At 48.0% G+C, this 16,088-nt stretch overlaps 1 protein-coding gene across 1 annotated transcript in view; it reads right to left on the reverse strand.

Annotated features, from left to right (window-relative positions):
- The window catches only part of LOC147737284 (uncharacterized), a 1,685,245-nt gene that overhangs the window by 758,814 nt on the left and 910,343 nt on the right, over positions 1-16,088 (reverse strand). The window lies entirely within an intron of this gene.

The raw sequence follows: 16,088 nt of genomic DNA on the forward strand, positions 1-16,088 counted from the left end.
GGCTCGAGCCAAGGTGGCATACCATTCCATCACCACACAGGTTCAGGAAGGGGCAGACAGACAACATATTGTTTACAGAAGTACATATATATAGTCAATGCATTACAATGTATGAGCATGTAGTAGGCGTAACAGCTGGAAAAGAAGAGATAAAACATGGAAACGTCATGAAAAAGGCGTTACAATAGGCGTGCATGAAGGCGTGTACTAAAAACGTCACTTGTCATGAGGTCACAAGTAGGTGGATCCATAGGAGAATCCTGCAATGTCAGCAAAAAATATATAGCAGAGATGCGCGCGCAGCAGCTTGACGTAAGTCTGACGCGTAACTGGAGGGCGAAGGGGACTTGACATTTAGCACTACAAGGGTAGACATAAGTCGTGTAAGTGTAGACATAAGTCTAGGATGTCAGATCAACCTAATCCCAAATCGTATCTGATATCATATGTTTAAGGAACTGTAATGTCTGGAAGGGAAAAGGTCTCTCGGGCGGAGACTACACTATACTGGTTGTGAATGCGTGTACATGTGTCTACATGTCGGCATGCGGGGTGAGGGGGCATGGGCCTACCATGGCAACGGAGTCTATGAATTACTTGCACGGAGACAGAAGACTGGGCCCTCTGCTCCTGCAGCTGGGAGGATGTTTACTTGAGCTACGAGACAGGAATGTGTTTTCGAGGAGTGGAGCAGATAATTCGAAGGTTGAATGCAGTCTTGGCAGGCAGAAGGCTGGGCTATGCACCGGGGCCGCGCAAGGAGTAAGGGGGGGGTCACTGGTACAGAGGTAGCCTGGGCTGAGGCCCTCGGAGTCAGGAAGCAGGAAAACACTCGAAAAAGCTCGATGGCATAATCTGGGCCTACTTCGCCAGAGCTGAATAACGTGTAAAGTGCACCACAAAAAGACGGTGGCACGGCATATATAGGAACTGAATATTCAATCCGTTCATGGCGGATCTGAAAGAGGACATGTTAAAGATGGACGCAAATGTATTTGCGTCTTCGTAGCTGACACAGGAGGGAAATCACATGCACTGCAAGCTAGTACATGGAGACGGTGGGGTACGCGCTGGGGAACACTACTCGATCAAAAATTATATTTCCTCAGGTAATGAATGGCTGTAGTTGCCGGTGTTTATACTGTCATTGATTGCATAATTGACGGCACCTGGGGGAAAGCAATGGTAGAGAGACTCGCGAAGCGGGTCTAAATAGCGCTCAGGTGTGGGCAGAGGCTGATCTAGAGAGCCTGCGTGGGCGTGTGATGCTGCCGGGTGCTGGAGCGGTCAGAATCGCGCATGCGCGACCGGGAAGCGGTCCGCGCATGCGCCAGAGTCAGTGTTGCAGCGAAGAGCGCATGCGCGGCCGAGATGTGGTCCGCGCATGCGCCGTAGCGAGTGTTTTGTAGCGCGATTCGGCTGGTGGCACAGCCTGCGCTAGTACTAATTCGCCTGGTGCCCTGGCTATTATAATATGATGGGGCAGTTTGCAAAACTAAATTAAACTAAATGAATAGCGCTTGAGACACATGGTTGTACTCAAGTGCTAGTGTGGGTGAGTGGCACTAAATATGTTACCTAAGGCCCTGATAGGTAACCAGGGGGTTTACATGGCAGGATGAATGGCTCTTGGGACCCCAGACAGTTCTCAAGGGTTGGGTGAATCTGCACAGTATGGCCTAACTGGAAGATGGTGAAGACCAGGGGGCATGGTTTATAAAGGGAGGCACTATTGGTCAGACTAGGTACTCAATAGAGATCTGCAGGGTGGCTCGCCAGGTGATGTGATAAACATCATAGGGTCAGGGAGTTCCAGGGGATAGCGTCATTCAGCCCATCCGTGGCTGTAGACAGACGGTATATCCATCTTTGTTCTTTGTTTAAAAGTTTTTTGTCGTTGTTGATCGGGCTGACTGGTATTTGCTCAATGACTGTCCACGTGAAGTCGTTGGGGGTGTGGCCGTTGGTGATGAAGTGGTTTGTCAATTTGCTTATGTTTTTCTTGCATCTCATTGTGCTGCGGTGCTCCGTGATCCTGGTCCTCACTTTGCGGGTGGTCATGCCCACATATCTGAGTCCACATCTGCAGGTTAGTAAGTAAATCACATTCTGTGAGTTGCAGTTTGTGTGGCTTCTCTGGGACCATACTTTATTGGGTTCCAGGTTGAGAGTTTTGGTGTGGGATGTCAGGTGACAGACACTACAGTCGTTGCATGGGTAGTGTCCGGTTACTTTGGGCATTCCCCACGCATTAAGGATGGTGTTGTCAGGTTTGGGTGGTGGTCTGGGTCTGGTACTGACTAGTTGGTCTCTGAGATTGTGGCACCTTTTGTAGGCGAACCTGGGGGGTTCCCATTTCCTTTGCCCTGAATTGATGATTCTCCAGTGCTTTTTTATGATTTTAGCCACTTCATTGGAGGCAGTGTTGAAAGTGGTCACACATGTTGTTGGTTGTGTGTCGCTTTCTCTGGTGACGTCTTCAAGTAGCGCGTCGCGGTTCTGGTTCCTTGCCCTCTTCTGGGTTTTCTTGATGATCGCCTTAGGGTAACCGCGGTGTTCTAGTTTTTGGGCTAGATCCGCTGATTGTTTTTTGTAGTCGTTTACATCCGAGCAGTTCCTTCTAATGCGGAGAAACTGGCCAAAGGGTAAATTTTCTTTTAGAGGCCGGGGATGGAAGCTGTTGAAATGCAGCAGTGAGTTTCTAGCCGTTGGTTTGTAGTAGGTTGTTGTTGTCAAATTTCCGCCTTTTGCTGTTATTTGTAAATCCAAGAAGGAGAGTTGCTGGTTGCTGGCTGTGCAGGTGAACTTAAGGTATGGGTCTCTGTTGTTGAGCCATTGCAGGAAGTTGTCTAGTTCAGTTTGTGGGCCGTCCCAGATGATCAATATGTCATCGATATATCGATGCCATTTTTGTATGTTGTTCCTGAACGGATTGGCTTCCGTATTGACGTGTGTGCTCTCAAAGTGGTGGACGTAAAGTCCAGCTACACTCGGCGCGAAAACGCTGCCCATAGAGGTTCCGTTGGTTTGTAAATAAAAGGTGCCCTCATATTCGAAGTAGTTTTCTTTGAGGGCAAGGGCTGCACAATGCATAACGAAGCTCCTGGGTGTTTGGTATGGCCAGGGAGATGCTTCCAGGATATCATGTAGGACCTGTAAGGTGGCGTCTTGTGGGAGGCTGGTGTATAAGCTTTCCACATCCAGTCCTACCAGTAGCTGTGTCTCAGGGTCAAAGGTGATGTTGTCAATGACCTGTAATAGGTGTTTGGTGTCTCTGATGTAGGTGGGGGTCTTTTGTACCAGGGGGTTTAAGTAGAAGTCACAGTATCTTGAGAGTGGTTCTAGAATGGAGTTGATGCCCGATACAATTGGTCTGCCCGGTGGTGGAATTACCCCTTTGTGTACCTTGGGTACTGTGTAGAAGTATGGGGTTCTGGTATTCTCCGGGCAGAGATATTCGTCCTCCTGTTTAGAGATGAGTTCATCATCTGCTGCCCTTTTGACAAGGTCGTGCACTGTAGTGCGTAGTTGTTCTGTAGGGTCCTGCTCCAGTCTGCGGTAATTCCGGCTGTCGCTGAGTAGTCTCCGACATTCCGCATCGTAGTCTGTTTTGTCCAGTAGCATGATGCCACCCCCTTTGTCTGCTGGTTTAATTACTAGGGTGGGGTTATTTTGCAGGCGTTGTATCGTCTGTCTATCTTCCCATGACATGTTGTTGTAGTGATTGGTGGGGTTGAGTTTCTCAATGTCATTGTACACCGCTTGCTCGAAGGTTGTAATTTCTGCTGGCACGGTGGATGGTGGAGGGACAAAGGTGGATTTCACTCTGAGTCCTGTGGTGTTGGGGTTCTCATCAGTTTGGGGTGTATTTTGGTCTGTTTTTTCAAAAAAGGACTTCAGTTTCAATTTTCTGAAGAATTGCGCTAGTTCCGCTTGCAATTTAAACTTGTCCAGTCGTGTGGTCGGTACAAAGGACAGGCCTTTCTCCAGGACTGAAATCTCTTTGCAGGATAGTGGGGTGCTGGACAGGTTGAATACCAGTGATGGCTGGCTGGTAGGGTTGTCTACTTGCTTGTCCCTGGAGTTGCCTCTCTCGCCTTCTGGCGTGTGTTGGAACTCACCGGGTTTTCGTCTTCCCAGTGTACCTGTGCGTTGTTGTGCTGGGTTGTTCTTCTGCGGCCCCGGGGTCTCTGGCCCCGTCCTAAAAAAGGAAAGCTGTTGCCCTGGTTACTCGCAAAGAACGACATTGGCCCCTGGGGGTACATGTTAGGGAAACCGAAGTAAGGGTTTTGCATGTGGCCTAGGTTAGGCGGGAAACCAAAGAATTGGTTCGGTTGTCCTCCTTGCCAGTAGTTGGGCCATCGTTGTCCTCTTCGCCCTCTGCCTCCCCGTTTTTGTGATCCGCTACTGGAGTCACTGGAGACGGAGCTGTCGTCCCCTGAGGAGTTGGGTGTGTTGGTTTCCTTGGCAGGCGGGGTGTAGTTCTCCTCTGAGTATGGGTATACTTTGGCATAGGAGAATTTTTTGAGGTCTTTCTCAAATTTTTTGAATTTCGCCTGGGTCAGGTAGTCTTTGTACTCATTTATCTCCCGATTTTGGTCATCGAGTTTCTTTTTGAAGGATGTTATTGTGGCTTTAAAGTGTCTTTCTGTTTCTTCTATCTCAATGGATAGGGTGTCTGACAGACGTTTGGCGGTTTTTAAGATGAGAATCATCCAGTCTCTGGTGCAGTGCCATGCGATCTGTGCCCAGTCCTTCCTAAACGTGGGGTCGTCAAGGAAGATCCTGGGTGCATTGGATACTAGTAGCCCCCTTGGTGCAGAGTTGGTCCTAAGGTATTGGGCTAGTATTGTGCCATGGAGGATGGTGCGTATCCTGTTGCGCTTCTTTTCTGTTAAGGTCTCCCAGTCCGTGGTCTGTGCGATTGTGTTAGAGATGTTAAAATCAGTTTGGAATGACGGGTCAGACAGTATGTCTGTTAAGTCACTCTCAGAGAAAGTCAGTCCATGGTTTTCAGCCATGGTTGTGTATTCTCTCACAGCTGTGCGCTGCCAATAATTGCGAAAATCAAGAGGGAGAGAGAGGACCAGATAGCTAGTCCAGATCCCCGGTTATATGTAAGTTTATCAAAAGGAGACTAGCTCAAGAGCAGGGGTTAATCTGGCATTATTATTATTGTTTTCCTAGCGACTCAGTATGGTTTTGCCGATTGGCAGTGGCACCTGTTGGGTGTCTTTGGAAAGCCCTCACCCACCAACCTAGTTGGTGGCATGCTTCATCATCGGGCCCACCCAGTGACACCTAGCGTGTCCCGGGTGTGCTTCGACGCCTGATTACAGCGGAGCAGGTATGTCACTGTGTGTGCGGTGTGGGGTGTTCAGGTATGTGAAGTTAAAACGGCTTGGCGGATGGTCCCTGAGGTGAGGATACTTTATTAAAAGGGCCTCCGTCAGCGGTTAAAAATAAGGCTGTGGGACGTTAGAGGCGGGTTACGACCTCCTACGTCCTTAGAGTGTCAACATGTTTCAGCCAGTGCCTTATTACTAATCTGGCTTTCATCAGGACTGTAAAATATGTGTGAGTTAAAATAGGGGTTGTGTAGTGTAGTTTATGTGTCTACACGCCCTAAAGTGTATCTAACTGTGAGAGGGGGGATTCCCTTCTCAAGATCACCTGTACATTTAACATTGAGGACAGGTACAAGACAAACATGGGGGAGAGAGAGTCACTAGGCAGTATTGATCAACAAATGTGACAGCCGACTTAATAGCGAATAGGTGCAGGCTATGAGCGGCTCAAGTGTAATGATACTGGTGGTATCATTATTGTGGAATCGCACTAGAACTTCGAGGGTGTGGTGATTTAAAACAGCGGTAAAAATACTGCAGTGAATGGTGAAGAATTTTGGCGCAAGGACATTGTCTTACGCTTTCAAGGCTTGTTTTTTGCTCCAAGGTTATTGAAGTGGCAAGGTGTGGCCCTGGTTGGGAGAGAGAGGTAGGACCACTAGGGTTAGGAGACCTGTGGGAGAAAATTTGGGAAGCGCTTACCTATTGTAGAGATGTACAGCATACTCACAGGATTTCTGGCCAGCAGCAGCGTGGGACCTGTTGTGCCTCCTTCGCAGAACCGGTAATGAATGGCTGTAGTTGCCGGTTTTTATACTGTCATTGATTGCATAATTGACGGCACCTGGGGGAAAGCAATGGTAGAGAGACTCGCGAAGCGGGTCTAAATAGCGCTCAGGTGTGGGCAGAGGCTGATCTAGAGAGCCTGCGTGGGCGTGTGATGCTGCCGGGTGCTGGAGCGGTCAGAATCGCGCATGCGCGACCGGGAAGCGGTCCGCGCATGCGCCAGAGTCAGTGTTGCAGCGAAGAGCGCATGCGCGGCCGAGATGTGGTCCGCGCATGCGCCGTAGCGAGTGTTTTGTAGCGCGATTCGGCTGGTGGCACAGCCTGCGCTAGTACTAATTCGCCTGGTGCCCTGGCTATTATAATATGATGGGGCAGTTTGCAAAACTAAATTAAACTAAATGAATAGCGCTTGAGACACATGGTTGTACTCAAGTGCTAGTGTGGGTGAGTGGCACTAAATATGTTACCTAAGGCCCTGATAGGTAACCAGGGGGTTTACATGGCAGGATGAATGGCTCTTGGGACCCCAGACAGTTCTCAAGGGTTGGGTGAATCTGCACAGTATGGCCTAACTGGAAGATGGTGAAGACCAGGGGGCATGGTTTATAAAGGGAGGCACTATTGGTCAGACTAGGTACTCAATAGAGATCTGCAGGGTGGCTCGCCAGGTGATGTGATAAACATCATAGGGTCAGGGAGTTCCAGGGGATAGCGTCATTCAGCCCATCCGTGGCTGTAGACAGACGGTATATCCATCTTTGTTCTTTGTTTAAAAGTTTTTTGTCGTTGTTGATCGGGCTGACTGGTATTTGCTCAATGACTGTCCACGTGAAGTCGTTGGGGGTGTGGCCGTTGGTGATGAAGTGGTTTGTCAATTTGCTTATGTTTTTCTTGCATCTCATTGTGCTGCGGTGCTCCGTGATCCTGGTCCTCACTTTGCGGGTGGTCATGCCCACATATCTGAGTCCACATCTGCAGGTTAGTAAGTAAATCACATTCTGTGAGTTGCAGTTTGTGTGGCTTCTCTGGGACCATACTTTATTGGGTTCCAGGTTGAGAGTTTTGGTGTGGGATGTCAGGTGACAGACACTACAGTCGTTGCATGGGTAGTGTCCGGTTACTTTGGGCATTCCCCACGCATTAAGGATGGTGTTGTCAGGTTTGGGTGGTGGTCTGGGTCTGGTACTGACTAGTTGGTCTCTGAGATTGTGGCACCTTTTGTAGGCGAACCTGGGGGGTTCCCATTTCCTTTGCCCTGAATTGATGATTCTCCAGTGCTTTTTTATGATTTTAGCCACTTCATTGGAGGCAGTGTTGAAAGTGGTCACACATGTTGTTGGTTGTGTGTCGCTTTCTCTGGTGACGTCTTCAAGTAGCGCGTCGCGGTTCTGGTTCTGGTTCACGTTCTGGTTCTGGTTCACGTGGACAGTCATTGAGCAAATACCAGTCAGCCCGATCAACAACGACAAAAAACTTTTAAACAAAGAACAAAGATGGATATACCGTCTGTCTACAGCCACGGATGGGCTGAATGACGCTATCCCCTGGAACTCCCTGACCCTATGATGTTTATCACATCACCTGGCGAGCCACCCTGCAGATCTCTATTGAGTACCTAGTCTGACCAATAGTGCCTCCCTTTATAAACCATGCCCCCTGGTCTTCACCATCTTCCAGTTAGGCCATACTGTGCAGATTCACCCAACCCTTGAGAACTGTCTGGGGTCCCAAGAGCCATTCATCCTGCCATGTAAACCCCCTGGTTACCTATCAGGGCCTTAGGTAACATATTTAGTGCCACTCACACACACTAGCACTTGAGTACAACCATGTGTCTCAAGCGCTATTCATTTAGTTTAATTTAGTTTTGCAAACTGCCCCATCATATTATAATAGCCAGGGCACCAGGCGAATTAGTACTAGCGCAGGCTGTGCCACCAGCCGAATCGCGCTACAAAACACTCGCTACGGCGCATGCGCGGACCACATCTCGGCCGCGCATGCGCTCTTCGCTGCAACACTGACTCTGGCGCATGCGCGGACCGCTTCCCGGTCGCGCATGCGCGATTCTGACCGCTCCAGCACCCGGCAGCATCACACGCCCACGCAGGCTCTCTAGATCAGCCTCTGCCCACACCTGAGCGCTATTTAGACCCGCTTCGCGAGTCTCTCTACCATTGCTTTCCCCCAGGTGCCGTCAATTATGCAATCAATGACAGTATAAAAACCGGCAACTACAGCCATTCATTACCGGTTCTGCGAAGGAGGCACAACAGGTCCCACGCTGCTGCTGGCCAGAAATCCTGTGAGTATGCTGTACTCTACAATAGGTAAGCGCTTCCCAAATTTTCTCCCACAGGTCTCCTAACCCTAGTGGTCCTACCTCTCTCTCCCAACCAGGGCCACACCTTGCCACTTCAATAACCTTGGAGCAAAAAACAAGCCTTGAAAGCGTAAGACAATGTCCTTGCGCCAAAATTCTTCACCATTCACTGCAGTATTTTTACCGCTGTTTTAAATCACCACACCCTCGAAGTTCTAGTGCGATTCCACAATAATGATACCACCAGTATCATTACACTTGAGCCGCTCATAGCCTGCACCTATTCGCTATTAAGTCGGCTGTCACATTTGTTGATCAATACTGCCTAGTGACTCTCTCTCCCCCATGTTTGTCTTGTACCTGTCCTCAATGTTAAATGTACAGGTGATCTTGAGAAGGGAATCCCCCCTCTCACAGTTAGATACACTTTAGGGCGTGTAGACACATAAACTACACTACACAACCCCTATTTTAACTCACACATATTTTACAGTCCTGATGAAAGCCAGATTAGTAATAAGGCACTGGCTGAAACATGTTGACACTCTAAGGACGTAGGAGGTCGTAACCCGCCTCTAACGTCCCACAGCCTTATTTTTAACCGCTGACGGAGGCCCTTTTAATAAAGTATCCTCACCTCAGGGACCATCCGCCAAGCCGTTTTAACTTCACATACCTGAACACCCCACACCGCACACACAGTGACATACCTGCTCCGCTGTAATCAGGCGTCGAAGCACACCCGGGACACGCTAGGTGTCACTGGGTGGGCCCGATGATGAAGCATGCCACCAACTAGGTTGGTGGGTGAGGGCTTTCCAAAGACACCCAACAGGTGCCACTGCCAATCGGCAAAACCATACTGAGTCGCTAGGAAAACAATAATAATAATGTCAGATTAACCCCTGCTCTTGAGCTAGTCTCCTTTTGATAAACTTACGGAAAGAAGAATGTCTTTGAGCTGCACTAATATAACCACACAGTCTACATCATCGCAAATAATCCCCAGAATTCCGCTATCACCAACAGTTGTAATTTCTAAACCTGCATCAGCATCTATACTTCCTGAGCCTCTGTTGGCGGAGGCGGATCCCATTATAACAATCAATTCACAGGCTGACGCTACTGCTAATGGGACACTGGAAGTTAACAATAAACTGGGCTGGGAAAAGCGCAAAAGAGGCACAGCTTAACCAAGCGAGAATAAAAGGAAACAACCGTCAATTAACAAGAGCCAACCAACGCCACAGAGCCTGTGGAATAAACAAAAACCATCTGGGGTAGAAATTATTCATATAGATGATAAAGCTGCAGCGGACACGGATGGCATCCCTACTGCAACCATTAGTAACCAAATGGGAAATTCTAATACGATATGGACACAGACTACCTTAATGGGAGAAAATAATGCCCTATCGAAACAAAATAGTAACCTCATAGAGACTATAGTTGACACTATTTTTAGCCGTTTAGAGAAGCAAATGATCAAACAGTTTAATAATGTTTTCAAAAGACTGGACAGATTAGAAAACCTGGTAAAAAACGAAGAGGCAAAAAGAAAGGGGTCTGTTACCCTGGATCAGATCAGGGCAGGGCAGATCGCTTGTTGAAAGAACTTGAGACAGTTAGTAACACCTTATTGCAAGGAAAGAATGATGTCTGTCTTAAACCAGCCGGGGGTCATAGTATTCCCGGACCTAAACCACCTACTGTACCACTTACTACCCTACCTAGTTGCACTAATGGCGCTAATAATAAGGTATCAGCCAACCCCCCCATCTAAACCCCCTCCACCGCCCATACCCACAAATCCGCCTCCACCAGCCACTGTTCATTCAAGCTTTAACAACCGGAACAGTGGCACTACCCAGCCAACCACAGCAGTAGGGCCTACCTCTGACAACAATAAGGGAGCAGGGCATTCTGGGCAGAACAGGCCATTTAAACATCAAGGGCCTGCCCTGCATCTACCACCTGACGCTTGCCCCTTTGTCCTGGTTTTAGCAGGCGTACCACAACTGAGGGAGGGTCAGGGGGAATCTTGGGTCCAACTGCGCAAAAAATGCATCGAGTGGTTAACCAAGCACAAAGGGGTTGGATATGATATCTCTAGAGAGATTCTATCAGCCCGTAGGGTGTCTTGGGTGGGGCCGTTATTTAAAGATACAGAATGTGACTGTATAGTGCTTAGCTTCAAAAATCCTGGTACAGTAAGATTCTTGCTTAACAGAAACAACAACTGTTCTGGTATTTCTACTGTTGCAACCTTACTGCCTTTAAGTTTTTTCAATAGACCACCAAAAAGGCAATTTCAACCAGCTCCTTTCCCCCTCAAGATATATAATAGGTTTGCACCCCTTTCGGATCTGGACTTGCTAGACTGACCACCAGTGACCAACTCGGACATCACGACTATGGACGATCCGCCTTTGGTACCCAATCTTGAATCACCATTGGACAATTTACCACCCTTTCCGCTTACTGTAAACAGTCAACAATTTTCCAACCAAAGAACTATTGTACAGGGCTCTGAACTATCCCTTGTGAGTTGGAACATAGCGGGTCTCAGTTCTAAACTAAAAATTAAAGAGTGGTCAGACTGGGTTTACACAAACTGTGATATACTGATGTTACAGGAGACTTGGTGCACGAGCGTATCCACATTAGAGGGTTTTAGCTGCCATAATCTAATGGCCTCTGCTTCATCTATGGGCCGCCCCAGTGGGGGCCTCTCTATTTGGGTAAAAATATAAACAGGTGTACAAACTAAACTGATCCAGACCCAGGGCAAATGTTTTATGGCTGTAAAATACATCAACAGGTTGAAATTATGTTTAATTAATTTTTATAATAATGATTTTGTGACCCACCCTAATAATAACTTTTTGACTTTATTTAACTTAATTGATGAAATTATAGTGGGGCAGAAACATGGAACCTTTGACGGAATTTGCATTGGAGGGGATTTCAATGCCCTATTTACCGTAATAATCCACCATGTAGAAATGGCGAGGAACTGAGAGATTATTTAGCATCTAGAGACTTAGTTAATGCAATGGAAATCGCCGGAACAGGAGAAAATAACATGCTGACACCTACTTACATTGGATAGGGGTGCGCCTCTACAATAGACTATATGTTTATTTCTCCCTCACTGAGCGATATAACTTTAAAAGCGGAAGTTATTTGTTCTGCCTATAGTGACCACTACCCGATTAGAGTGTATGTAAAAAACCTGGGGAATACAAAGGATGTGACGAGTATTGAAACGGGGGTACAAAATTTGGGAGTTTCCACTGATAGACTAAGACTGGTATGGAAAGGGGTTGATAACAAAGATATCTTAGCACGGGTTATCAACAAACACCCAACAGTAATCGAGAATTGTTTGTCCCATGATATACCGGCCAAAGTTGTGGTTGCTTCCTTTAGTAATCTCTGTCTGGCTATTAAAAGAGAATCTTTGAAACCTGCACGGGCTGGTAAAGACTGTGGTCCCCGCTGGTTCGACTCTTCATGTTCTAGGGCAAATAGAGAACTGAGGGAGGCCCTAAAAACCAAACCTGGGGACCCGCAACTTGTACGTGAAATGAGATCTAAGTACAAAACCACGCTACGTATTCGATCTGAGGCCTTAGCGATTGACCATTGGGAATCCCTAACCCGTACCGCAGCACTGAAAGACACCACTGGTTTCTGGAGAGAGGTTAAGTCTCTGAGATCCTTTGGCTCTAATATTAAACCAATCACTTGTAATATAACTGGAGAGGCATGGGTGGAGCACTTTTCCAAAATGTATGCTGTATCAGGACCACCCCCCCCCCCCAGCCACTGTTTCTCCTGCTATGACTCCGAGCAGGGGTTAATCTGACATTATTATTATTGTTTTCCTAGCGACTCAGTATGGTTTTGCCGATTGGCAGTGGCACCTGTTGGGTGTCTTTGGAAAGCCCTCACCCACCAACCTAGTTGGTGGCATGCTTCATCATCGGGCCCACCCAGTGACACCTAGCGTGTCCCGGGTGTGCTTCGACGCCTGATTACAGTGGAGCAGGTATGTCACTGTGTGTGCGGTGTGGGGTGTTCAGGTATGTGAAGTTAAAACGGCTTGGCGGATGGTCCCTGAGGTGAGGATACTTTATTAAAAGGGCCTCCGTCAGCGGTTAAAAATAAGGCTGTGGGACGTTAGAGGCGGGTTACGACCTCCTACGTCCTTAGAGTGTCAACATGTTTCAGCCAGTGCCTTATTACTAATCTGGCTTTCATCAGGACTGTAAAATATGTGTGAGTTAAAATAGGGGTTGTGTAGTGTAGTTTATGTGTCTACACGCCCTAAAGTGTATCTAACTGTGAGAGGGGGGATTCCCTTCTCAAGATCACCTGTACATTTAACATTGAGGACAGGTACAAGACAAACATGGGGGAGAGAGAGTCACTAGGCAGTATTGATCAACAAATGTGACAGCCGACTTAATAGCGAATAGGTGCAGGCTATGAGCGGCTCAAGTGTAATGATACTGGTGGTATCATTATTGTGGAATCGCACTAGAACTTCGAGGGTGTGGTGATTTAAAACAGCGGTAAAAATACTGCAGTGAATGGTGAAGAATTTTGGCGCAAGGACATTGTCTTACGCTTTCAAGGCTTGTTTTTTGCTCCAAGGTTATTGAAGTGGCAAGGTGTGGCCCTGGTTGGGAGAGAGAGGTAGGACCACTAGGGTTAGGAGACCTGTGGGAGAAAATTTGGGAAGCGCTTACCTATTGTAGAGATGTACAGCATACTCACAGGATTTCTGGCCAGCAGCAGCGTGGGACCTGTTGTGCCTCCTTCGCAGAACCGGTAATGAATGGCTGTAGTTGCCGGTGTTTATACTGTCATTGATTGCATAATTGACGGCACCTGGGGGAAAGCAATGGTAGAGAGACTCGCGAAGCGGGTCTAAATAGCGCTCAGGTGTGGGCAGAGGCTGATCTAGAGAGCCTGCGTGGGCGTGTGATGCTGCCGGGTGCTGGAGCGGTCAGAATCGCGCATGCGCGACCGGGAAGCGGTCCGCGCATGCGCCAGAGTCAGTGTTGCAGCGAAGAGCGCATGCGCGGCCGAGATGTGGTCCGCGCATGCGCCGTAGCGAGTGTTTTGTAGCGCGATTCGGCTGGTGGCACAGCCTGCGCTAGTACCAATTCGCCTGGTGCCCTGGCTATTATAATATGATGGGGCAGTTTGCAAAACTAAATTAAACTAAATGAATAGCGCTTGAGACACATGGTTGTACTCAAGTGCTAGTGTGGGTGAGTGGCACTAAATATGTTACCTAAGGCCCTGATAGGTAACCAGGGGGTTTACATGGCAGGATGAATGGCTCTTGGGACCCCAGACAGTTCTCAAGGGTTGGGTGAATCTGCACAGTATGGCCTAACTGGAAGATGGTGAAGACCAGGGGGCATGGTTTATAAAGGGAGGCACTATTGGTCAGACTAGGTACTCAATAGAGATCTGCAGGGTGGCTCGCCAGGTGATGTGATAAACATCATAGGGTCAGGGAGTTCCAGGGGATAGCGCCATTCAGCCCATCCGTGGCTGTAGACAGACGGTATATCCATCTTTGTTCTTTGTTTAAAAGTTTTTTGTCGTTGTTGATCGGGCTGACTGGTATTTGCTCAATGACTGTCCACGTGAAGTCGTTGGGGGTGTGGCCGTTGGTGATGAAGTGGTTTGTCAATTTGCTTATGTTTTTCTTGCATCTCATTGTGCTGCGGTGCTCCGTGATCCTGGTCCTCACTTTGCGGGTGGTCATGCCCACATATCTGAGTCCACATCTGCAGGTTAGTAAGTAAATCACATTCTGTGAGTTGCAGTTTGTGTGGCTTCTCTGGGACCATACTTTATTGGGTTCCAGGTTGAGAGTTTTGGTGTGGGATGTCAGGTGACAGACACTACAGTCGTTGCATGGGTAGTGTCCGGTTACTTTGGGCATTCCCCACGCATTAAGGATGGTGTTGTCAGGTTTGGGTGGTGGTCTGGGTCTGGTACTGACTAGTTGGTCTCTGAGATTGTGGCACCTTTTGTAGGCGAACCTGGGGGGTTCCCATTTCCTTTGCCCTGAATTGATGATTCTCCAGTGCTTTTTTATGATTTTAGCCACTTCATTGGAGGCAGTGTTGAAAGTGGTCACACATGTTGTTGGTTGTGTGTCGCTTTCTCTGGTGACGTCTTCAAGTAGCGCGTCGCGGTTCTGGTTCCTTGCCCTCTTCTGGGTTTTCTTGATGATCGCCTTAGGGTAACCGCGGTGTTCTAGTTTTTGGGCTAGATCCGCTGATTGTTTTTTGTAGTCGTTTACATCCGAGCAGTTCCTTCTAATGCGGAGAAACTGGCCAAAGGGTAAATTTTCTTTTAGAGGCCGGGGATGGAAGCTGTTGAAATGCAGCAGTGAGTTTCTAGCCGTTGGTTTGTAGTAGGTTGTTGTTGTCAAATTTCCGCCTTTTGCTGTTATTTGTAAATCCAAGAAGGAGAGTTGCTGGTTGCTGGCTGTGCAGGTGAACTTAAGGTATGGGTCTCTGTTGTTGAGCCATTGCAGGAAGTTGTCTAGTTCAGTTTGTGGGCCGTCCCAGATGATCAATATGTCATCGATATATCGATGCCATTTTTGTATGTTGTTCCTGAACGGATTGGCTTCCGTATTGACGTGTGTGCTCTCAAAGTGGTGGACGTAAAGTCCAGCTACACTCGGCGCGAAAACGCTGCCCATAGAGGTTCCGTTGGTTTGTAAATAAAAGGTGCCCTCATATTCGAAGTAGTTTTCTTTGAGGGCAAGGGCTGCACAATGCATAACGAAGCTCCTGGGTGTTTGGTATGGCCAGGGAGATGCTTCCAGGATATCATGTAGGACCTGTAAGGTGGCGTCTTGTGGGAGGCTGGTGTATAAGCTTTCCACATCCAGTCCTACCAGTAGCTGTGTCTCAGGGTCAAAGGTGATGTTGTCAATGACCTGTAATAGGTGTTTGGTGTCTCTGATGTAGGTGGGGGTCTTTTGTACCAGGGGGTTTAAGTAGAAGTCACAGTATCTTGAGAGTGGTTCTAGAATGGAGTTGATGCCCGATACAATTGGTCTGCCCGGTGGTGGAATTACCCCTTTGTGTACCTTGGGTACTGTGTAGAAGTATGGGGTTCTGGTATTCTCCGGGCAGAGATATTCGGCCTCCTGTTTAGAGATGAGTTCATCATCTGCTGCCCTTTTGACAAGGTCGTGCACTGTAGTGCGTAGTTGTTCTGTAGGGTCCTGCTCCAGTCTGCGGTAATTCCGGCTGTCGCTGAGTAGTCTCCGACATTCCGCATCGTAGTCTGTTTTGTCCAGTAGCATGATGCCACCCCCTTTGTCTGCTGGTTTAATTACTAGGGTGGGGTTATTTTGCAGGCGTTGTATCGTCTGTCTATCTTCCCATGACATGTTGTTGTAGTGATTGGTGGGGTTGAGTTTCTCAATGTCATTGTACACCGCTTGATCGAAGGTTGTAATTTCTGCTGGCACGGTGGATGGTGGAGGGACAAAGGTGGATTTCACTCTGAGTCCTGTGGTGTTGGGGTTCTCATCAGTTTGGGGTGTATTTTGGTCTGTTTTTTCAAAAAAGGACTTCAGT

The sequence above is a fragment of the Lissotriton vulgaris genome, chromosome 1_1 (assembly GCF_964263255.1).
Source record: "Lissotriton vulgaris chromosome 1_1, aLisVul1.2, whole genome shotgun sequence".
NCBI lineage: Eukaryota > Metazoa > Chordata > Amphibia > Caudata > Salamandridae > Lissotriton > Lissotriton vulgaris.